The sequence below is a fragment of the Canis lupus genome, chromosome 8, assembly GCF_011100685.1.
Source record: "Canis lupus familiaris isolate Mischka breed German Shepherd chromosome 8, alternate assembly UU_Cfam_GSD_1.0, whole genome shotgun sequence".
Taxonomy (NCBI): Eukaryota; Metazoa; Chordata; class Mammalia; order Carnivora; family Canidae; genus Canis; species Canis lupus.
Genome location: NC_049229.1, coordinates 12776180 through 12800483, shown reverse-complemented (window position 1 = coordinate 12800483; position 24304 = coordinate 12776180). Strand labels below are relative to the sequence as shown.

Below are 24304 nucleotides of genomic sequence, written 5' to 3'. Positions count from 1 at the left end.
ATAGAATTATAAATAGGCTTTTGTAGTTGTGGTCAATTTTCTATCTATCGACATGATAAAACAAGACATGACACAATCATACACCATAAATCTCTCACTCTTCCCTGCTGTTGGGAATCGATGGATTATTGAACACAAACTCTAAAAAACAAATGAGAAATTTACTTGGGGTAAAAAACTTTCTGCAAGACAATATGCTCAGTAAACTCTCACCATGCCTGCCTTTTCTTTTCCTCCATCAATTCAACTTGAAAAATAAAGAAGCTGATGCCACTGTGTACAATTAGTACAAAGAATTGTAATCGTTTATAAGAGAAATGTAAGCATCAAAGCCCGGGACAGGAGTAATCTATTTTTCATGAAGGGAACTATCAGGGGACTAGAAGGAGGAGTAAACACCAAGGAAATGAAGAGTAGGGCTGTGCCATATTTACACGTCACTGGAGGTTTGGCCGACTGTGGAGTGGGCAGGGGATGCTTGGCCCCCCATCAAGAGAAAGGTACCAGAACAAGAGTTAAAAATGAGTCCGAATTCTTCCCGCCTAGTTAATAAGCTGAGACACAGTCAAAGGAACCACCCCCTAGTGGTAAACACGGTAATAGTTATGGGGCCAGTGGTGCTGGGCGACAGAATTGATTATGAAAATTTGTGCTTCCTTTGGCAGATATGCTAAGTGGAGGAGCCCTCTCTGGACAGCCGTGCGAGGAAGCGGGCTAGCGTCTAAACACTCGCAGCCTGATGATCAAGTGAGCGCCGACGACGACGCAATTTTTTCCAATTTGCCTCGAAATAAAGCGATGAAGGCGTAAACATTATATAGCAAGGAGACGTGCCTTCTTAGGAATAATGGGCCTCGCTTGCTGGCTGCAGGGAGGGCCAGTGAAGGTCTGCTGCCGCTCCGATCTTCATGCTCAGTAGTAGCAGCAGGGCGGATGGGGAAAGGGAAAACTAAGAGAAAGTGAGTGGTAACATTTTGCAGTCAAAGCTGCCAACCTCACACTTTGGGAGATGTCATTTTGAAGGAACTTGCAGGAGGGTTTCTTTTTCCTTGCTTCTCCTTAGAGAAATCGAGCTCTACTTTAGAAAACTTAGAAGCCATAATAAATTCTAAAGATGACACTAAAAATCGCTTGTTATGCTCTCCCCAGGGAGAACCATGAATAACCTTTTGGTGCATTCCTTTCCAGGAATTTTCTCTACGTACATCCATTTATTTACGAAATTTGGCTGCTTCACGTTGAGCATTTGTACAACTAGATTTTCAACTCCTAGAGACCAGGAGCTTTTTTTTTTTTTTTTTTTTTTTTTTTTTTTTTTTTTTTACGGTATTCCTCTGACGATGCTAATCTCAAAGTATCTGGGGTAGTTTTTTGTACTTGGCAGGTCCCTGCTACTGCTCATTGAATAAATGAATGAATGATAGTCTGCCCTTGATTAGAAGATTAATTTTTCATGATCAATTTACACGTAAAATATTATGTCTGAAATCCAATGGAGTTTTAAAGATCTTTATAAGCTTTTTTTCTCTTGGGAACTATTCCCTAAATTTAAGAATTTTGAGTTTTAAATAAAAATGAGCATTTTAAACTCTTTTTGAGATATTCTTTAAAATGTGTCAATAGATGAACAAAACTATGTTAGAACATACTGCAGAAATGATCACTACATAGATTTTGAATACAACTTCCAGGAAAATATTATAGGCCACTTGCCTTATAGGGATGATGAGATTTACATGTAGTGTCTACTAAATCTGGTTTGCCTGAGACAGGTTCAATTGATACTATTTTCCCTGGGGAGTAGGATGGGGCCTCAAACAAGAGGCATGTTTGTAAACATTACAGTGGTAATTTGAGGATATAATAAGCAGTGGAAGGAACACAGAACCAGGGATGGTGATGCCTCTGCCTCAGTTTACTTCACCACTAAGTTCAAGGGGGCTTGATTAAGTCAGGTACCACTTCTACTTTTAAAAATGCCTACTTTGCAGCTGTTTTTGAAGATCAGGTGGGAGGGCAGATTTTTAAAAGGATATTTATTGACATGTGAAGCTTTATATTCTTGCTCCAACGCTGGCCTGGAGATGGAAGAGTATGTTGTAGCAAGGCGATTTAGTCTGGGGACAGCTGAACACCTGACCCTCAGGTACCTGAACTCAGAAAGAAAAAGTCATATTCTTGAACAGGAACCAAGGGGGGAATATATCATTTCTGACTCTTAAATCTGCCATCATTGTCTTAGAGTGAACTCTGTCCTAAAAGCCAGGGTATGTAAACTAGTAAACAGGTCCTTCACATTTCAAGAAAAGCGAAGTAAATTATACCCTTCTTTTTCATTAAAAAAATAGGCAATTCTTTTCAGATTATCTCGCACCTGGCGGTATCAGTGTATCAGTCATGAATACAAAGCAGAGCTGATACTTTTTAAAAGTAGCACAAATTCTTGATATCTTATATTTCTCTCCAACGTACATTTCTTGAGATTGGTCAGGACGAGGAGGCGTATGCACATTTGTCCACCTTTGTTGATTTCTTAATGCGCTGGCTTTTTTTCTCTTCTTATGCTATTTGCTGCAGAGGAGCGATAGGCTCTAAGGGGTCTATCTTAAACCTAGAGTGGTAAGAGTCACCAGTGTTCCAAAAAGCCTCAGTCTAAGGTGGTTTTCCCTAAAAAGTGGTCCTAGGGACTTGTGCTCTTAGAAGGCTTTGGAGTATTAACCTTTGTGATGTATTACATTAAATGGGCCTTGGACACAGGTCTGAGTAGAACAAAACCAAGGTTAAATGGTACAGGGCCTTTTCTAAGTCAAATAACTTCTAAGGAATTTATCAAATATAACTTCTACAGTGTCATTGGAGAAGTGAAAAATAATACTAGAAGTCATTGTATTCCCTGCTCGAGATTTAGGACAGTTACATTACTTTAAAATATATCTGTGTTCATGGCTGTCAGAAGAAATCCTAACAAAATCCACACATTTGCCACATCCATTACCACTGTAAAGAATTGCTTTGAAATGCTAGCTCTAACAGTTACACAGCTTCAACTTCCTCATTTGAGGCTGGACACTTCTAGTTCTGGGCTGAAAGTCTTTACCCAAGGACCTACCAACTGCAAGGTTCTCACTTGCAATGAAAAATAATAGTAGTTAAGGTCTATTGAGCATTTAGTGTTTACTAAGCTTTGCTTGTATACAATATGTCCTAGACGGTTAAAATTTAATCCAGTGAACAGACTACATGCCTGGTAATATTATTCTCCATTTTACTGACGAGGGGAGAGATGTTAAGAGCTTATCCAATGTCACACAGTAAGTAAAATAACTGGTTTCAAACACAGCTTGTCACGGACTCTAGGGTACCCCACCTGTCCCTCACGTGTCCACAGACAGTCACCATGGCTTGATGGAAGCAAGTGGAGGTCAGGCAGCCCATTAGATCTCTTTGACCATGAGCATAAAATAATTTTAATTGTCTTTCATACAATGGCAAAAATAAAGATTTCTAAAATGTGTACTATAAAAAGAACACTTTTATGTTCTTAGAAGGAGGTTTTGCCTATTGAATGTAATGAATTGTCAGGAACCCTTGACAGTATCCTATAGTCCCTAGTGTTTGTTATGCTAAAACATCCAATACTTTTCACTACAAATTCTTCGATAGGCCCCATCACCAACACAGAATCCAAACTATCAGAACTAAGTCCCCTTAACCTCTGGTCCTTCCTTTCATAAAGTGTACTTTTAAAAGCATCCTTCTTCCCACTAAGCCACCATTTGTACAGAAACTCACAATGGGGGAAACTCTTTGCAGGAGACAGGTGCATGAGAAAAGACAGTGTGGGATCTGGGGTAGAGCTCAGTTCTGTGGTGGAGTGGATTCTGCAATTTAGGAAATGGTGTAGAAGGAAGTGTTTTACAGTCATCACGCTTAGTACAACTCCTAGATTCTTGGATGTTTTCTTCATGCTTTGCAATCATTCTCCTTAAAAAATATACGGTGATAATGACATGATCATCTTGTTTTGTGCTTAATAATGAGACAGATAAAAACCGTAGTTACTCATGAGTGCAAAAGTGAAAAAGAAAAACGGCAAACAAAAAAGGTAAGTCATTTGTTGTAAGAACCTACAAATAAATTAAACCTTGCCTAAGATGTATTGATTTTATGTGGCCTCCCTTGTAGAATAATGTCAAGGGTTCCTGACAATCCATTACATTCAATAGGCAAAATCTCCTTATAATTTTTTTCCTGTTTCCTGAACGATGTATAATCTATTTTTTCCTTGATGAAAAAGCAATGCTTTATAAGCTTGAAAATTCTTTAAAGTAGTGAACAAAGCTGACACTTTATATGTGGAAAAGTTTCTTCTGATCACTTCTTCAAAATCATAGATGGAGAAAAACTAGTTATAATCGACTCTACAAACGGTGTGCTAAATCTAAACCCACACATATTTCAAAATATAACAGCTGAGTCCAGCAAATTGGAAATTATTATTAGGTTGTCTCTATTATAAAGTTTAGAAATGGCATGCTAGAGGGAATGCTTTGCATTTTTTACTAGAGATTTCAGTAGTAAAGAAGAAAACTTTAAAAAGTATATATTCCTAACTAATTTTCAGTGAAAAAGATGCACTTCTCAATATCTTAAGATAATTATTAGAAACTCATTCTTACTGCCAATACTAAAAGTGACTCCAAAGAAAATTTATTTTATTTTATTTATTTATTCATGAGAGACACAGAGAGAGAAGAGAGAGAGGCAGAGATACAGGCAGAGGGAGAAGCAGGCTCCATGCAGGAGCCCGATGTGAGACTTGATCCCGGGTCTCCAGGATCACGCCCTGGGCTGAAGGCAGATGCTTAACCGCTGAGCCACCCAGACGTCCCCAAAGAATACATTTTAAAAATAGTGTATTCACCATCTTAGATGCTTTTCTAAAGCCTAAGATTATTCTCACCATGAAAAAATAAAATGCCTCTGTCTACATTGATGCTGAAGGAAAATAAAGATAGATGTAACAGTTGTAGTAGAAGAGCAAATAGACCAATCCTTTTTAATCTTTAAAAGTGCAATTATTTGGGTGTGTGTGTGTGGACTCACAGTGTTATTCATGCATGTTCTCCTCCTGCTGATAACCTAGTAGCAGGAGGGAAACGAAGATGCTGCAAATCTCCTAACTGACAAGATTTTCATTTTTAGTGTTTAATAGTGGTATCTGATTCTGAAATTGGCATTTGAGGGCCTGGTGTGCCAGGCAAGGGAATTCTGGAATTTCACAATTGTGTGGCTCTGAGAGGTCTGCGTGGCTGGTGAGAGTTTGGGAGCCCTGCATCAGGTAGCCAGGCTGCCCTGGTGCCTGGTGAAAGTGTCCACGCTTTACGGTCTCTTGGCGGTGGCCACTTGAGTCTCAAGATTGAAGCCAGACTTCGTAGAAACTCTCCCAAGCTACCAAATGCCATTAAATTCAATGACCAGATGATAGCAGGACTGCAGCTTCGAAAAATCCTCACATACCACTGGCAAGTAACTTGGGCAACAGTTAATTCCAGCTTGAGTAATGAAGCCCATGCCTAGGAAACCCCTCATCCTAGAACGAAAACTAGAGCTGTACAAAATTTCTTCTCTGTGTTCAGAGAAATAGAGACTTGAGCCAGGCAAATAACGCAGATGAATGAATGAGCCTCTAATGCTGAGACGGAACAAATGGTCCTTCATAAATGTATTCATTCATCCAGTCCATGAACATCTGGTGACCGTCCGTTAGGGGCAGACACTGAGTGGGGCAGTGGAATCAAAACTGAGTTGGGTCCCACTGTGTTCACAGTCCATGAGACAGATACATGGAAACAGAGTTGCAGCGCAGTGAGAGACATGTCATGGAGAGGGATATATGTGCAGGAGCTGGAGGCTGGAAGAATGAACTAATGCTGCCTGACGTAGAAGGGGAAGTTTCACAGAGAAGATGGGCCTCAAGGAATCATTGAGAGAAATTCCCCAGGCTGAATGCATGAGGCCAGAAGAGTGGACAGAGTGACAGAGGGGCCCAGAGGCCAGACAAGTCGAGGATGGGAGGACTTCTGGAAGGTATAGTGATGGTTCTATGGCCCATATAAGATATTAAATCTGGACTGTGTCTGATACTAGGGTATGCTGGTGCTGTTGAACACTTTGAAGGAAGATTTGATTATACTTCTAAATCAGAGCTCAGAGAGCTTGGGGATGGGGAAACCAGTTAGGAGGTCGCTGTAAGGTCCCAGGAGACACTGCTCTCTAGCCTCTGCATCTCCAGCCTCTGCCTCTCCCTGGCTGTTTATCGTGGCCCCATTGCATTAACAATCCTCTGTAAACTGGCCTTCATATAGCCCATTCTGAAAGTGCTCTAGCCAAGTCTGCAACAGTCTATTAACTGTCAGATATGACGGGCCCATCATAGGCCTCTTCCTACCTGGCCTCTGCAGCATTTAACATGACTGACCATTCGCCCTCCTCAAAATACTCTGCTCTCTTTCAATGGCACCACATCCCCTTCTGCTTCTTTTCCTACCCCTCTGTCCACATTTTAAAAAATTTCACATGGGCTCCCCATTTCTTCACCAGCTAATTGTCCTCATGCTACACTTCCCTTAAACTGAACTTGAGTATACATCAGAATCACCTGGATGGCTGGATCCCAACCCCAGAAATTCTGGATTCAACAGGTCTCGGGTGTGGCCCATGAATCTGCACTTAGCAAAATAAGTTCCAGGTGCTGCTGCTGGTCTGGGGCTGCATTTTGAGAACTACAGCCTTGAACAACCTTTTTTCTGTTCATGGCTTCAGCTACTGACCATGCTGATGATTTACTACCACAGGCATTCCCACAACCTCAGACTTAGATAACCCATTTTCACATTTCTTTCACAATACCCCAGGGCTCTGAAACTTCATGTGTCCATGATACAGTGAATTAAATCTCCCTCGCTCTTCCCTTTCCATACCCCCAAATCTGCTCTTCCTTCTGTATTTACTATCTTGGAGAAAGGCACCTCTCCCCTGATTTAGCCTCCACATGTCACAAACTCCCAGAAATTATTGCTTTCAAAATTCTCTGGTTGACATTCTTCCCCCGTGCCCACTATCACTGCTCATGCATGGGCCCCTCACAGGACTCCTAATCTCCAGGCACACTGGTGCGCTCATGGAAAATGTGTTCCTTTTGCCTGGATCCCCTCCTTAACATCCATAGCTAGTGCCCTGATCAGGTGCACTTTTTATGTACACTGTCTTAGCTTGGGCTGCCAGAACAAATTACCATACATTGGGGGTGACTTTAGTAACAAATATTTGTTTCTTATAGAGGGCTGGAAAGTCTAGCATTGAGGGTCCAGCAGATTCAGTGTCTGATGAGAACTGGTGTGTAGATGGCTGCTTTCTTGCTATATTTTTCCCCAATGGAGACAGAGATCATATCTCTTTTGTCTCCTCCTCTTCTTTGTCTTCATCTTCTTCTCCTTCTCCTCCTTTCTCCCTTTCCCTCTCCCTCATGAGAGCTCTTCATGAGCTCTTCATGAGAGCTCTACTCTTATATCCTAAATACTGCCCAATGGCTCCACCTCTAAATATATCACTTTGGGATTAAGGCTTCCACACCTGAATTTGGCAGTGGGGGACACTAACCCTCAGTCCATGGTATGCTCTATTCTCATTTTGGAAACACCTTGCATTTAATTTTAGTAGCACCAATGCCTGCTAATCATGCGCAAGGTGCCCTGAATGGACCAATATTTTGTTGTTTTGAACTGACTTAAGAGGTTCTTGGGAAGAAATAAACTGTCCAGAGCAGCCCGGGTGGCTCAGCGGTTTAGCACCACCTTCGGCCCAGGGCGTGATCCTAGGATTGAGTCCCATGTCGGGCTCCCTGCACGGAGCCTGCTTCTCCCTCTGCCTGTGTCTCTGCCTCTCTCTCTCTCTCTCTCTCTCTCATGAATAAATAAATAAAACCTTAAAAAACAAACAAACTGTGTCCAAAATCTTGAGCATTGTTATATCCTCTTTAACTTTTCTGGCTCTGAAGGGACTGTAGGTTGCATACTTATCTCACTGCATGAGCTTATGTTAGTAACAGATCTAGGTACTCTATATTCCAGTAACAGAGATGGTTGGCATTGAACTCCTTTGAAATAAGTTTGTGTTTAAGAAAATAAGGTAAATATTCTTTATTAAGTTTGAGCTGTAGAGATAGAACAAAGGAGATCTGGGTTCCAGTTTTGGCTTGGCTATAAGCGGCCCCAATTCCATGGACTCAGTATCTTTCCTTACAAAAGGAGATGCTTGATTTACCTAGGTCATCTCCTTGGACAGGTTTCAGAAGCCTGTTAGTTGAGTATATGAACAGTAATTTCAACCCTTATTAATGAAGTACTTTCCCATAGAGGTTAATAAAAGAGAAAAATGCTTTCCCTCTGTGTGAATACATGAAGAGTTAAGGAGATATAAAGAAATGTGGACACGAGGAGCCATAGCAGTTAAGGCAGAGACCCTTGTGCATTAGGAACTGGACTTGGATCCCAGATCTGTGGAGAAGCCAGAACCAGACCATAGACTCTGAAGAAATGATGGCTAAAGGAGATGCAGTTGTGGGGTAAGAGTCACCAGTTATCCACAGATAGAATAGTTTACTGAGGTAAGCCTGATGTGAGGCATAATGAAGTTCCCCATACCCATGTTTAGGCTTTTTAGCAATTCAATTTTTGACACAATATCCTCTGAGTGCCTCTTAATTCATTTGCTTCTTTTGCTTCTATTGTCTTACATCAACAGTGAAACAAATTATAGTCTGAAGACCAAAACTGCCTCAAAACTGAGTATCCAGAATACATATTTCTAGGCCCCAGTCCTGACTCACACACTCCCCAGGTGATTCTTATGAATCTTAAACTTTGAGAGCCACTGCTCGGTGAAAAGGAACAACTCAGGTATGGCTCAGGGTGACGTGCTGAAATTCACAGGGACTTGGTCAATATCTAGAAGGCTACTATCTGGTTCTTGAACCAGGCATGACCCTTGCTTGCATCTACAGAGTTACACAGATATTATCTTTTTTTTCTTTAAGATTTTATTTATTTATTTATTTTGGAGAGAGAGAGGAAGGAGAGTGTGCGTACATGTGCACACAAGAAGTGGAGGCGTAGAGGAGGAGGAGAGGAAGAGGGCAAGAATCCCAAGCAGACTCCAAGCAGACTCCAAGCTGAGCATGGAGCCTGAGGAGTGGCTTGACTCCACAACCCTGAGATCACAACCCAAGACAAAACCAAGAGTTGGTAGCTCAACTGACTGAGTCATCAAGGTGCCCCCGTAGATCCCATCTTTAATGGAAGTTGCAAGATTAACTAGACGGCTAGTATTTTAAAACGTGGTTTTACTGTGAAATCATCATAAGAGAGGATCTATACCAAAGTCTAAAATCATAATCAGATTCACTATTGCTATCTGGGGTAGCAGAGGATTCAGAACCCCAGAAGATCTCTTTGATACATCACATGCAAATGAAGGGTGCAATTAGTTAAATATTTCATTTACACCATTTAAACTCAAATGCATCCTGTTGAATTCTCCCTTAGCTTGATACCACAACTATCAAATTCAAAGGCAGTGGAGGGAAGGGTTGCTGTAATATGCAATACAATAAATATATCAATTGGAGACCAACATTAAAAGAGTTATTTGCTAATGGGCACCATGCCAGGGTTATTCAGGCAATGCTGCCTGCAGAATTCCTAAGCTGAGTTCACAAGATACAGATCGATGCACCTCCAAAGAGAGTCTATATCAATCTCCATTTCATTCATTAGCTCCCACTTCGAGCTGGTTGGCTGCTAGTTAACTCTTTAATGTGGGAGAAACTGTCAGTGTAAAGGCCACTGGGACACGTGCTCTTCCCAGCTGTACTTGACCTGTCAATATTTCTTGCAGCAGGCTGTTTAAACTGGTACGGCTAATGGCAAAATGGAGACCTATGGGGTTTTGAAGGCTTTCATAGCTTTAGAATGGCTTACCATCCAATAGCAAACATTAGTAAATTCATCCCGTTGCTGTATTTTTGCCTGTGCCTTACCATCCAGGTGCACAGAAAGTGGGATAAAATTATTTTCCATAGTTCTATTCTTGAACTCAAAGGTATTTTGGACTACACATTATGTAAATGTGTGCTCCACTACAATGAGATACTATCACACCAAGGACTCAGCTGCAGTGGAGATCATTAGTTTGTGATTCAGCTCTAAAGAAGCTCCAAACAATGAGGGAAGCAAAGCAGTACTTTCTATAAAGTTAGGACTCGTTTTCAATTTGTATTGGTCCAGGGACAACTTTATTGTTGCACAGTGGAAGAACCTGGATGCTCAGGGGGACGCTCAGTGCATGAACTATTTCAAGCCCTTCTGAAAATGTAAATAAGAGCCCTAAAACATAAAGGCATAATTACCAAAACAAAGAACAATCTCAGGCCACCAGGAATAGCTGGCTTCGCTTATTTTCTTTCTACAAATATTGAATTTACTAATTTCCCTTGCCTTACTGTTGAATAAAATCAATTTTCTCAGTAGAGCTGATCTCTGCTTTGTTTGAGGTTAGATGTGAAGTTGATATGCATCCTTAGATATACTGTTGGAGAGAAAGCCTTGAATATTTAACCCTACGTCACAGCGAGCCCTCCCTTCGCCATCCTGTGGGGCGTTTATTGATTCATTATTTGACAATCAGGATTCTCCATAGGTTAATTGACATGTTTGGAATTCATGGCAAGAAAATCTGTGCATTATTTTAAAACTGCTGTCAAATTGTTTGTAGATACGGTTTGATAACAACACCTGTTTTTCCCTCTCTTGGCCAATACAATCCATTGAGAATCCTGGCTTAAAAAATTTCCCTGCAGAATTGTCAAACATATGTATTTGTATTTCATTACTTGGGTAATAGCTGATTTGCCAAGTTCATTTACTACTAGTTGCTTCTCGAACATCTCAGTGGGATAATTAAGGAATACTAAGAACTGAAACTGTACTAAGTTAGGAGGGGGCTGGAGCCATTGCCCAAATCCCAGTCCTGATTAAACTGCTGTCCAGAATTAAATATTCAATAACTGAAATGCTCTTTTCTTCCTTTACTCTGAGCAACTTATCATCAAGAAGACAGAGAGCTAGCTACTCCCCAAGTTGTGCAAAAGAACCCCCACCCCCTGCAAATGATCTGTACCAATCAGATAAAAATCCTGCAGACTTGCAAGGTAAAGGTATTTAAACTCAAAATTGGTAATGGTCTAAATGGTGCCTTCTCTCAGAGGATATATACAACGTGGGGAGAGAAGATAAATAGTAACTCCAGGAGTACATCTTGGAAGCGAGTAAAGAAAGGCCAGGTACAGTTCAAGGTTATGGCTGAACACAATGGCGCTGATGAGAATTTGGCCAGCTAATACTCTCTCCTGAGAAACTGTGAATGTGGAAGATACTGGAGAAGAATGTTGAAGTATGATAGCATTAGAGTTTAAATGTTCTCAAAGAATCTTGCTGGCTCATTGCACAAAGAAAAGAGAGATATTTTAATCATGAGCTATCTATCATCACTTGAATTTGAATGCCTGTTGTTTGAAGTCACAAGCTACTGACTCCCATGATGTAGGTTTTCAGGTCTATTGCTGGAACAAAAAAGGTATGAACACTGGAAAAGAAAAAAAAAAACAAAACCCGACAAAATAAAACCCAAAACAAATGGCTATGGGCCTGACAGAGAGAAGATATTATGTCTGAGATTCTGTCTCTTTTAAATTGTGGACAAGGAGAAGTAAGAACAATTGAGTGGTTAGTTTCTCAGAATCTTCCCTCTGGAGAAAATGGGAATATACGAGAGACTAGAGAGAATGTGTTTAAAAATAAACTATCGAGGAGTACAAGCCCCGTTGCTATCATAAGACAAATGCATCCAATTCTTCAGTCCATAAGTTTTCCAAGTTCATATATATATTATAGGAAAGGATACCCAGGGATCCAAAGCAAAGTTGTGTTTAAAGTGCAAGCACCAAAGTAGATTTATCAGGGCGTGAGGCGAAAGGGGAATTCTGATGATGATCTTCATTTGTTTCTCATTTCTTCTGTTTTGATACATATTCCTTTTTGACATAGAGCTGATAGACCCAAAGGGCCTTTAATAATTCCACAGAGAGACATACATAGTTTCCCATCAACTATGCATCGGGTGTTCATGAGGGAGCTATTATTGATTTTCCAAAAGTGAAAAAGTTACCTGAGTACTGACATGATCTTGTTTTATCCTATTTCATTAGATGAGAAAATTGTATAGTTTTTTATTCTCTCAATGCCCAGAGGCTGAGGCTTAAGGAGGGGAAACAGTTCAGACTCTTCAAATAAAATAAAAGTAAGACAGAAGAGTTGGAGAGCTTCTCCCGTCACATTTCCACAATTTCCGGCTTTCAAGCCGCCACTTATAAGCCACTTCTTGACATAATCTTTAGGCTTAAGCATGCGGAACAGTGGACCAACCAGCTTAATAAAAAGACAAAGATGATATGCAACTAATGGACAGGGCATCGCAACTAGGTGTTAACACATCATTCATTGAACTAAATGCTCTTTCAAACTCTGCAGCAGAAACAATTAAAGTACTGACGGCAGTCTTAACTTGCTTCAAGTTGTCTGGCACAATTGATCCACAATTATCTTTGTACTCCCTGAAGCCCCCGAATGCTACCTTCTTCATTGACTTTAAATTTCCTTCACAGTTCTTCAACCTGTGTTCTGGCATACTGAATATCCGACAAACTGAATATCCATGGGAGAGGGCCATTTTGATAGATCTAGGAATCCTATATATCCTATTAAAAATCTGAGCTTTAGGTCTCTTGAATGCTTATGACCAGCTTCTTCATAACAAACACAAAATCTGATTGAAAATTTAAAGATGAGGGTTAAATTTTAAGGCAAAAGAGGCAACAAGCCGTTTTTCCGCTTAGTTTCATACCATGACTTGTAACCTAAGTTCTGCGATACGGGATTTGGGGCAACGAGGCAAATTCTATTTCCAAAATTTGAACTTTGAAGTCGTCCCTGCCTTATATGGTCAAGGAATCGTGCTAACCATTTCTGTATCCTTGGGCCAAGGCTGCGACGGCCAATAAAAACACTCTTGATGAAATGCCCTCCTGAATATCCACTCATACGGTTGTTTGGACATCTCATTGCTAAATAGGTGACTCTGAAGTGGCCGATTCATCAGAACTGCTGTGAACTTCTTATGGAATACAGCCAGGTGTGCTTTGTTTCATTCAAAGGAATGAAAAGGAATTTGTTTTGGAACACAGGCATGGATGTGTTCATATCCGCATTGTACATTTGAGTTTTCTTCAGTTATGTGCATTCTGATATAGAAAGATAAACAGTACTTCAGTTGGAACCAAAAACTGCCAAGGTTCTTGGCACTTTGTGAAAGTAGAAGCAGAACTGTGTCTTATGAGAGTATTAGAATCTGTATTTCATTAGTATCATCATGGAATAAAAGAGAAAGCAACTTCTACTTGTGCAGTATGTGAAGAATCTTCAACAAGATCTCATGTTTGCTCATAGGTCAGTTTTCTGAACAATGCTATGAAAAACCCTGGATGAATTTCCATGGATCTTATTTAACATGTTTATTAAAATTGCTATTTACCACAAGCTTTATTATTTTATACTAATTTCCTTCTATCCTCTCTGAATAATAATACACATGGTCTTCTGAATGTCTATGTGACAATAATGTGCATATATATCATCATACTCTAATTTTCTGATGCTTTGTGAGTTGGGAGGAATGCTAATGTTACAGAAGGTGTAGTTTCAGGCAATTAGGGCCTGAAACTACATATATAATACATATATAATATTTAATACTGGAAGCCCTGCTCCCACCCCATGGTATTCCTAATTCCTCTTCTCCTTTTTTCCCTTTTCACTTACAACCTTAAATACCATATAATCACCTTGTTTGGTTACATTTTCTGTTTATTGTCTATCTCTTTTCACTGGAATATAAACTCCATGGAGGCAGAAAACTTCGCTCTGTTCACTGTTGTAGATTTGGCACCTAGAATGGTTCCTGTCACATAGCAGGTGTTCAATACATATTTGTTAATGGATGAGTAATATCACTAGTCATAGTAAAGAGTAGGGTAAATGTTAAATGAATGCAGTTTTCATTCTATAATTCCTTCATTTTATCCTTCCCAATAAGTTAATGATGGCCCAATAGTCTATGCTTAATAATCACTTTAGGGAATACTGCTAAAGGTGCTAAGTATTAATTGCCTCAAACACAGTGGGAGGTATACATCACTAGAGAATTTTTAGTCTTGTATAAGATCTTGTACAAGAAGCACCACTTTTCATACACTCAACATTCGAGATATTTACTTCTCCTCTGGGAAATGAAGGCAAATTTTGGGAAATGCACTTCTGGAATTCACTATTGTATAGGTTACCATTCCAAAGTAAATTCTATCCAACTATTGTTCTGAATAAAATAACTAAGGAATTTTAATATATAGAGCTTATTAGAGACTCGTATTCGTTCTCATTCTTTCTCCCCTTTTCTCTCTTATACACATATGAAGGAGGTGGGGAAAAGAACTGTCAGAAAGACCGTGATACAAACGTATAAATTCAAAGAGGAAAGAGATAGAAGTAAGAAGATTTGGGTTATAGTTTTAGTTCTGCTAGCATCCAGCTAGATGATCTTGGCCGATTAATTTGTCTTCAAAGATCCTGTTATTACAGTGAGTAAGCATTTAAGATCTTATCACTGTCTAGCAATTCTAGAAGCCCATGAATGGAAGATAAAGTGGGGGAGGAAAAAAGCTTATTTGTGTAAATGATTCCAATGACCTTTCAATTTTTGATGAATTAAAAAAAATCACTAAGTCCCATGTTACTTTATTATTTCCTATTCTTTATACCCAGAACATTATTATTATTACTTAGAGATAATAGGGTTAATGTCTGGTCCTCCAACTCAGAGCATTGCCTTTGGTGAACAACTGTGTTGCCCATATAATTAATCAGAGGAAATTTCAAAATAGTTTATACCATCAATCTCTTTGACAACATATGTAACAGCTTATTTCATCTCGCTTTTGGAATAATTCCAGATAGCAAGATCTAGATATCTTCAGGCAAAGCTTGTCTTAACACCTGCTTTCTTACCTGCCCTCATAGATACAGGTTGCTCAACAAAAACAAGCCAGTCAAGAGAATTTCATTAATTCACCTCTGTATCTTGAATCAGCCCTGACTCTCCCACAGCTTCTTCAAAGGGATTCATCCCCACTGTCCCAAATGGACCAGGGAGAAGCTCCCCTGTTGTTATGATAAAGGAAAGATATCTCCCTACTATATCAGAAGCTCCTGTATGTTGGCTACTCTGAAGAGTGGTCTTGCCAATCATGTTTATGCCTTTTATTTTATGCTCAGAATTTAAAATAAGCTGGTGATGACTGGGACAACTTTGGCTGATTCATATTTTATATTTTTAATTAGTTAAGGCAACCAAGATAATTACACTATTCCCATTTTAAAATTCAAGTAATCAAGGCAAGAGAAAGTGCCAAGGTCACCAATTAGGCCTCTAGTAAGACCAAGATTACAACACAAGAGTTCTTGGTACATTATTTATGTTTCTAATTATATAAAAGGTCATCTTGCACTAAGACAGACACTACACAGTCAAATAGAAAATGTACTGGATTGGAAATCAAACAATATGGATTTCACCACTAATTTAATATAATACCACAGGTGGTTATCCAAGTTGTGACTATATTCATTCAATATTAATTTATTTAATAAACAATTAAACAGTCATTCTGGATACACATACATACATGAAATAGGCAGAAAGTAGTTTCAAGGTGGCAAATTGAAAGAAACTATATGAGCCACGTGTATAAATGCTGAGGGAATTCAAAGGAATTGATCTTATGCGGCTTTGCTGGGCTGACTGGTTTTGATATCTGGTCTTTTCATTCAAACTGACAATTACAGAATTTACCACATTATAAAGGTGTTTTTGGATTTGTGAAAAAACAACTGTGGACTTTTTTTTTTTCTTTTGGTCTGTCAATTTTTCAGTGTTTGAAATAAGATGATTAATATTCTAAATTAATAAAATAAAAAAACACTATACAGCTCTTCACAAGTGCTTTGCAATATTTTAAATACTCCTTATTTTCTATGTCAAGTACCCTTTGAGAATCTCGTGAAAGCAATAAAACCTCACTGATCATAAAAAAGAGATGAACGTGAGATTTCATGTCAATTTTAGGTATTCACAAGTTCCTCAAAGCCAGTCTCTGGATCCCAGGTTAGAAACCTGTATCCTAAACCAAAAGGGAATAAACCTTCAGGAGAGCATCCTCTTGCTATGATAGTCTTCATTCTAGCTCTGCAATTAATTTATTCTACAAATATTATTGAGCATCTAATATGTGCCACATGCTGTTCTAGGTTATCTCAGGGAGCAAAACACACGTTCCCTGACCTTCAGAAGGTGAAAGCCAGACAAAAGCAATAACTAAATTATATAGCATGCCATAGGTGGTAAGTACTATGGAAAAATACTAAGTTGGGAAGGGGTTTAGGTGTGTCAGGGAGTACAGAAGAAGTCTGTAATTTTAGATATGATCATTCAGGGAAACCTCACTGAGCACATGACATTTAAACAAATACTTGAAAAAGGAAAAGTTACAAGCCAAGCAGATAGGTAGGAGAAGTGTTCCAGGAAGAGGAAACACAAGTGTAAGGTTTCTGAGATGTGGCACCTGGCAAGGAGGCAGGAATGCAGTGAGATAGGAAAACAGAAGAAGATAAAAAGTGGAGTAATAAAGGTGTGCAGGGAGGGGGCAGTAGCAGGTCACAGGGGGATTCTAAGGCCTTTTAACAACTTTGGGATGGGAAGTCCTGAAAGAGTTTGAAGCAAAGTGACACATTCTGATTTATGTTTGAATAGTACCATTGTGGTTGTTGGCTTGGGAGGCAAGGGATCTGTGATTGGGGATGACTGTAGAGATCCAGAGCTGGTTATGGGGCTTGGACCACAGTGGTAGCTGGGAGGTGGTGAGAAGTGGTTGGGTTTTGGACATATTTTGAAATCATATCCCAATGCTGATGCATTATAGGCAGAATATGATAAAAACAAACAAACAAAAAAAGAAGTCAAATATACCTCCAAGATTATTTTCACCTGAGTTGCCACTAACTTCAACTGCGAAGGGAACAAAATGGGGCTCAGGAGGTGGGAGTAACGATGGAACGAGCATTTAAAGGTTTACTGAGAAAATGTCATCCATCATCCATTCTCCTTTGTGAGCTGATCTGAATTTCTCCACTTGTATTTATGACCAGTGTTTTCAGCAAAAAATTGGACTCAGTATTTTTGCTATTTAGTTTATAGTTGGATGGGTCAGATTCTTCCCATAAAGACTTCGTTTTCTATTCTAATCTCATTCTCAGCCCCGTTTGGCCACGCCCTCATTTGTACAATTGTCCTTTAAGTGTTACAGAGGTCTCGATGTTTTCATTCTTTTAATTAGATCTTCAGGTCCACAATTGCAGTGGCTATCCCCCATCATTCTTTTGTATCTCCACAACTGAACCTATAATGCTGTTGGGGGTGCCAGGCAAGGAGAATGACTTAATACAGTTTTGGCTGATGAGAAAAAAAAAAAAAAAAACAACTCTCTGGAGAGTTCTTCCTTACAGCAACTTCCTTTCTTTTCATTTTTGCTCTCAACTCTGAAAATGGAACAGCTTGAGATATCAAAGCCTTTTACAATTTTACAAAGTTTGTATAATCGGTGAAAAGATAAACCACATGCACACATTTGCGTCTCAATACATTTCCTGAGCTGCAATCTGGATGTAAATAACTAGGGCCAACACTCGGGCAAACTCAATAGGATCTGAAATTTTGATTAATGCTACAACCACATTCATATTATTTGTGTCTTTGAGGGAGGATCAATGTTGAGAGATCTGTCAAATCTGTTCTGTAGAATTGGAGTGTTTGATCCTTCTTAATTTTCTTACAAGTGAAACATCAGGTTCATTATCAATTGATTAATTTGGCAGGCAATCAAGTAAAGAACAGAATCATATATGGTTACCTGAATTATTAAGGTACTAGTAACTTCATCATGTTGGCATAGCAGAGGGCTTTATATTAAAAATTACAGTAAATATTTCTAGCACTTTCAGTAAAATGCCTTTTTTCCTGAGAATTCATTTTTCATGTTACCTGTAGAGAAAGCTTCTTTCTTCTGGTTCTGCTTTCTTGATGCATTCCAATAGTAGTGGACCAGTAGACTTTATTTAACCTGCTGTATCTAACTAATGTTTATATCTTCTCTTTTGGAACCCACTAGTAATCAGTATTGTTCTTTTTTTTTTTATCAGTATTGTTCTGAGACTAGCAGTGGTCTTGAAAGGTCAGGAGCAAAACATTTGGGGTGAGAGATGGGGTAAAGCAAACAGGTTGCCACTTCACATCATTTCTGGCTCAGGTTAGTGGTTACTGGTCATTGTGCCTTTCAGAATCATTAAATTTTACCTATTTTAAATTCTGACATTGGACCTTTCTAGCTCTTTGTTTCTTTTCTGCCTCATTAGGGGGCTCTGAGCAGGAGTTTATTTCGAATTACCTTCTATTATGGATATGGCATTTTGCACTATATCTTCTTTCTGAGTCACCTTTCCCCTCTTGGAATTTCCTCCTTTCTAGAACTTGAGAACTCGAAGAAGAAAGGATGTTTGTGGTGGAGGAAAGTTGAATGCATTTACTTATCTTTTCTTCTTCTATTTTTTAAGCCCTTGGAGTTTGCTTATTTAGGTTTTGATAAGGAAAGGGATATTTCTCTAATTTGTGAGTTATCCAGGTCTTTTATTTCTTATTCTTTGACTGCTCTCTGCTCACTTTTAGGTTAACTATTGCTTGCCACGATATTCATCAGAAGGGAAAGATAATTAGGAAAATGCATTATTAGCCAATTTTGGAACTTATGAGCTATTTATATAAGAACTTTTTGAAGATGGAGTATGGAGATAATTAAATAAAATTAGATTCCTCTATTATAAGACTTAAATGGATTTATACTCTGTCTCTGATTATCATGAATAATCCACTTTAAAAATTTACCCTCAGTGATTCAAGGTATATGGGACTATTATCAACGAGAGAGGAATAGAAATTCTAGACTTCAGACTCCACTAATGTGATTTTACACAAACACTCCGATGTCTCTATCTTTAGCTGGGAAAAAGAGCATTTTTTGACAGTATTGGAATGCTATAATATTACATCTAACTCCTCCTTCAAGCCCAAACTTAAGTGCTATCTCCTCCATGATACCTTACCCGAATTGAAGGCATCTCTCAAGATGTCCATAAATGTTACTTCTTCTTTTCTTCTTTTTTTATACTTCAGTATCCACCTCTACTTTATCTTTACCTATCTTTACCACCTGATGTGTTACTTATTTCAACCCTACTGTTTCACATAGTTGGAAAGTCCTTGAAAGCAGTATCTTGTCTTAGACAACTTTTACATAGGCCATAATCAGTAGTATAGGGACACCTGAGTGGCTCAGTGGTTGAGCATCTGCCTTTGGCTCAGGGCATGATCCTGGGGTCTTAGGATGGAGTCTTGCATCAAGCGGAGCCTGCTCTCTCTCTCTCTCTCTCTCTCTGTGTCTCTAATGAATAAATAAATAAAAATCTTTTAAAAATTAATCAATAGTATAGTTCCAGATATCGTAATCAACTAAATTACTGATTTATAATAAAATTACACATATATTTTTGCTAATGGTAAAGCATTCTCATATCTGGTCAAATTTATTAACTTTTTAGGAGGCTACTTGGATGATATATCACTTCAGATTGGCTTTCCGTTGCTCAGAAAGCTAGGAAAATTCAATTTGCTAACTAAAATTTCAGGTACCAATCATTTTCTGAGGCCTCCTTCATGAGATAGTTGATACTCTGAGAAGAATGACTGTCTAATTATTTAAGAGTCAAGGTGAAAAAGGATCAGTCAATGAAACCAACTTGTAGGGATAAATTTGTATGCCAAGTAGATCAAGAATAAAATAAATTATGGGGGCATTATCATTAACCAACTCATGCCTATAATAAGGTTGGTTTATAAAAACAGATTCTAGAATGTAAGTTAATTGGAGGATGATTCTAAGTTTTATTCACCGATTCTGTCTTAGCTAGTCATTTTACTCTAGAAAAAGAGTTTGCATTTATCTTTGCCATTTGTTTGGAAATCAGTTCTTTCTGTCTTGACACAATGTCCACATGCATACATATCCACAGTACATATACTCCTACCTTGTTTTCGAAGGGAGAATATTCCCTTTTACAGGTGTGACAACAGAAGCAAAAGAATGAAGGACTTCTACAGTTCCATTTTCATAATAGAATTCTGTTGTTCTGGAATGATTTATTTTTGAATAAGGAAAAATGCAAGGAACTTGGAACACAGACAAAAGTACCTTCTCATCAAAGGTTGTCTATCGTTTCATGAATCATATGTGATGGATGAGATTTATGAATTAGAATCTGTGTCAAAAGATTTACAACATACTAAATTAGTTATGACATCTTCTCGTCGGTGCGCATAAACTTTCAACAAAATATCTATATCATCACCACAGGAGCATGGCCAGCCCGATTCTTTCATTCCACTGCAGCACATCCAGACCCTGTCACTGTAGTTGATGAATTCTTGAAGGAATGGGCTTCAGATCAATTAAAATAAACACCACAAGCTGATTTATCAAATCTTTTCTGAATGTTCTCAGAAAATGTCAAAAATCTGATCCATTGACAGAGAAAAGTCAGAGAATCGTGGCAGCCTATGGGATCACAAGACCTTTTCAAAACCATCATAAATCACCACAGAAAACAAATGGGGCACCATGTGATAAGATTTCTTCTGACAGCTTTGCCTCAACAAGACATATATGAGATAAATGGATACCTTCGTCTATACCCAATTGCCAGTTTACAAAGTTCCAAGTTGTCAAACTGTAAAATACACCAGCATCAAAGTCCTTCCAAATAATATACCTTTTTTGGGTATACAAGAGTGGATTTGCAATAACATCCCCTTTGGTTTATTCTACTGTTGCAAGCTATGTAACATCCCTGCTGGTGTGTGAGCTTTCTAAAAGAGAGCATGGCAATGTGTAGCCATGCACACAGTCACAGAGCACGTTCCAAATTTACCCTTCATATACATCCTTGTCTGAACTAATGAAACTTTCTTCACTTCCCATTATTAAAAGAAAACTTGATGGCACTAAAGTGCATCTAAAGGTACACTTTGTTCTTTTGTTTGTTTATTTTATTTTGTTTTGTTTTTAATCATCTCAGTCTTGTCTTATTTTTTATAGGTTAAGAGCACAACCAGGTTGTGCCTGTAATAATAACAGGCTAACCTATTCTTCTAAACTACTTCAGGAACAAACAAATGCTTCCATTAATTTTTTTTTTTTTACAAATATGATCAAAGTCTATAGGTAGGGGTGCAATGTAATAAGCCTTAGATTTCACAGTAAATTTTAACCATAAATTTTAACTCCTATATTCCTGTATAGGTGGCAAACAAAAAGTCACATAAATATTAGAAATTTCATATGATATATGGAGCTGATTTTCCTGATTCAAAGAAGCCAATGGAGCCTTGTTCTCAAAGTAAGAGTGAAGCCTGATTCAAAGGAATGGCATCTATAAATTAAAGTTTATTATGAACATTTATATTTCCAGAGTAAAAACCAAAAATGAGCTTAGTATATAGGTTTCAGATATACTTATCTTTCAAAGAGCAAGAAATTCAAAGGACTGGAGATACAATTCCCTGTGCTACATCCACATATGACAGTATCCTCACCAGTCTTCTTTCTATACTTTCAAGGTATTACTCTAATCCTGCCATTTCATGAACCTTCCTTCTTCAATTACAGAAAGTCTGATTTGTTTGATTACTAATCCAAGTTTGATTCCCTAGAAAAGTAACTTTGTACTTCTTGGCCGTGCCACTTACTTGTTTCTATGAATCATGGTAAATTCACCAATGTTGACAGAAGGAATCTACTTCATAACTATCAAATATTTGGGATGGGATTCTAGTATCCAGCTGAAGCATATATAGATATCCTGAAACATGTACAGAACAAGATTTGGCACCTTTCTGTTCAGAATGGTTTAAAAAACAAAATGCATTGCTTACATTAGGCTTTTCTAAAAATTTATTTATTTTTTTTAGATTTTATTTTAGTTGACCCAAAGACTTCATCTGTTCTACGAACATTTTTGAGTACCTGCTGTGTCTCATGGACTGGGCTAGGCTCCAGAGTTACCGTGGTCAACTCTTATCACTAAGTGACATCACACAGTTACTAGTGCAAAGATAGGAATGTCACCTATTTCTTCTTTAATTGCTCACTAGTCTTAAGAGTGTTGCTAGGGAAGTCATATGGCAAAGAATCTTAGAGACCTTTCTGTGTCATTTAAGGCATCAAAGAATGCTCTCTGCTTTTTAAGCAATAGTCAATGGGGAAGAGACGCTATTATAAAAAATCACTCTTACCAGGATGACTAATTTGACAACCCTTTATTGCAATGCTTTCATACAGTTTAGGTTTGTGTACATGAATTTCCACCTGTTCATTTACAGCAAATCTCAGAGTCATTTGTGGTCACTCTGAAATATCTATTAATTCTCAAAATGAACAGTAGAGCACATTACTTCTGAAGGGCACAAAGCAAGTGTGCCACGTTGCTTTTGGAAGCAAGAGAGATAGAACAAAATTGGAGGTAGTGAAAACCATTTGGATCTTAATCTCAGCCAGTACTTTAAGCTTTGGGCAGCATCTTCATGTGGCTTTTTTTTTTTTTTTTTTTCCTGAATTTCCTCTCATTTGGCATTTTTCTCTCCTGGGGAGCAAACAGTGAGTTCATTTCATGGCCTTCAGTTGCTCTTGTACCTTGCAAATTTCAAAATTCCAACCAACAATAAGCACTTTGCTATGAGTCAGTAAATGGAATACATTAATAAAGCTTGAGTGTTTGGCCCTTTTCCAGACTTGAGAATTTGATCACACTGACTTAAACGGAGCCTTCGATTTTTTTTGTTTAGTGTACAGGAAAATTACCCTATACAGCTTTTAACTCCCCAAGGCTATCCCTAAAAGCCTTGCTCAAACTTCTAAGGTGCCTAGACTAGTATTTGAGCTTAGAAAAGCTGTTGGCAAATCCCAGTGAAATTTTTTGACAGATTCATCTTTTAGCCTTTGGGAAAGTGAAGGTGCTGCAGGCAAGATATTTGATTAATGCCATGAAAAATAGTGTTGCTGGCACAGCTGGTATGGTGGGAGAAAAATTCATCACTAACTCTAAAACTGCCATGTAATTCTCTCCCCACAGTTCTTTTCCTCACTTGACAGAAGATTTGCACAGGACAAACCAGGCTGACAGAGGACAAGTCAGCCAGATGTTGAGGTATCTCGAAACATGACAGATCACTATGTTTTAGCTCAGATTAATTCGCTTATTAGAGGTAAACCTAAATCACTGGTCATTGTCAAATCAGTTGTCACCATCAGGAAATCATGTCACATTTCTGAACAAAAATAGTTCCAATTTTAAGGAGTTGCTTTAACCTCACCTTCTCTCTGCCGAGAGTGAGATTACAACAAAAAAAGCACAGGACCCACCTTCTCACTCAGGCAAGAATTCCAAAATGTGCCATTCTATCTCAGTAGCTACTCAACTGCTTGGTGTTGGTGAGGCCAGAAGAACAGAGAAAGTATGATTTCAGAGTCTGATGAGTGTCACACTCAGAATTGCTCTGCGCGTGTGATCTCACCTTCTTCCCTCATCTCCCATCCTTTGCCTTTTCATAGCCCTCTTCAGGGCATGACCCATGCTTCTGACATCAGCCAGTAGCCAAAGATAAACACAGATATATTCACCAATAAAGAAAATGTCAAGAACATCTTGTAGAATGAGCAAGCAGTATAACTCTATTCCCTAAGTTTATTCAAGGCGTGTTATCCTGTGAGGGCCTGGTAGCCTCTACCAAATGTGCGGACTCTAGCTCAACGCCCAACAAACCAGTTATTCAATTTATGAAGTCAGGACCACAACTGGCCCCACAGTTGGCAGACTCAAGAAAAGTGTCAAGGAGTAAATAAGCCACATAAAATAGC

At 38.6% G+C, this 24304-nt stretch overlaps 1 protein-coding gene and 1 long non-coding RNA gene across 6 annotated transcripts in view; one reads left to right on the top strand and one right to left on the bottom strand.

Moving 5' to 3' along the window:
- The window catches only part of LOC119872831, a 24469-nt gene extending 23195 nt beyond the window's left edge, over window positions 1-1274 (top strand). The window contains exon 3 of the long non-coding RNA XR_005363125.1: window positions 666-1274. This is a non-coding gene — a long non-coding RNA (uncharacterized LOC119872831). The remainder of the gene's footprint in view (window positions 1-665) is intronic.
- Window positions 1-24304, bottom strand: part of NPAS3 (neuronal PAS domain protein 3) — an 845222-nt gene that overhangs the window by 156846 nt on the left and 664072 nt on the right. The gene's annotated exons all lie outside the window — the stretch shown is intronic.